Raw genomic sequence first — 1,125 nt, 5'->3', positions numbered from 1 at the left:
GTTGCGACAAGTGTCGTCGCCATCATTTTGGAGAGTGCATCACGTGCTTCAACTGTGGGAAGATGGGACATAAAGGTAGGGATTGTCGGAGTAGGCCATTTGGTGCGCGGGGAATAGCACCAGCAGCACCAGCAGCATCAGCAGCACCAGTAGCGCAGGCAGCACCAGTAGCACAGGGAGCGCAGGCACCACCAGCTGCAGCATACGCACCAGGAGCTTGCTTCACTTGTGGCCAGTTTGGCCATATCTCCAGGTTTTGCCCGACTAAAGGGCCTGGGGCCAAGCTTCAAGCCATCACTCCGCGTGTTTATGCTCTAGGAGAGGCCAATGGAGCTGAGCCGATAGCCGGTATGTATCTTTATTTTGCTCGTATGTTTTTTTTGAGTATTTGTGTTTTGGTGGTTATCATGTGTAGTTAGAAAGAAAATTTTGTGTAGGATCGGTTTCTGTTGGAGGTGAGGTAGCTCACACTCTATTCGACCCAGGAGCTTCTCACAGCTTTGTGAGTTCGCATTTGGCTAAGTCTTGGCCTTTTCGAGGTGTCTTTGAGCCGAAGGTTAAGCAGATTCGGACGGCCGGTACTGAGAAATTGGGAACCAGCGTTCACCGAGATGTACCAGTCCTACTGGGAGGAGTCGACTTCATAGGAGACCTAGCAGAGATGGAGATGGATTACTACGATGTCATACTTGGGATGGATTGGTTGTCCCAACATCGAGTGGTGATAGATTGCATGCGAGCGAAAGTTAATATTCCTAGAGGAGATGGGAAGATCACAGTCCAGTGTCTCCAGGCTTACCGTGGGATTTCTGTTATTTCCATGTTGCATGCTGAGTACTTGTTGGAGAGAGGAGCAGAAGGATTTCTAGCGACTATTTCGATGGTTAAGGAAGATGGACCTCCTGAGTTACAAAATATTCCAGTGGCTGCAGAATTTCAGGATGTATTTGAAGCCTTATAGGGGCCACCACCAGCCAGAGGAGATGTTCTCTATATTGAGTTAGAACCAGGAACAACACCGGTTTCGCGGGCTCCATACTGTTTAGCACCAGCAGAGAAGGCTGAACTGAAGATGCAGTTGGAGGAGTTATTGAGTAAGGGTTTCATCAGACCTAGTACTTCACC

At 49.1% G+C, this 1,125-nt stretch overlaps 1 pseudogene; it reads left to right on the top strand.

Moving 5' to 3' along the window:
* The window catches only part of LOC106303009, a 5,147-nt pseudogene that overhangs the window by 965 nt on the left and 3,057 nt on the right, over positions 1 to 1,125 (top strand).

Source organism: Brassica oleracea, chromosome C7 (genome assembly GCF_000695525.1).
Source record: "Brassica oleracea var. oleracea cultivar TO1000 chromosome C7, BOL, whole genome shotgun sequence".
Taxonomy (NCBI): domain Eukaryota; kingdom Viridiplantae; phylum Streptophyta; class Magnoliopsida; order Brassicales; family Brassicaceae; genus Brassica; species Brassica oleracea.
This window is presented reverse-complemented; position numbering and strand designations above follow the sequence as displayed.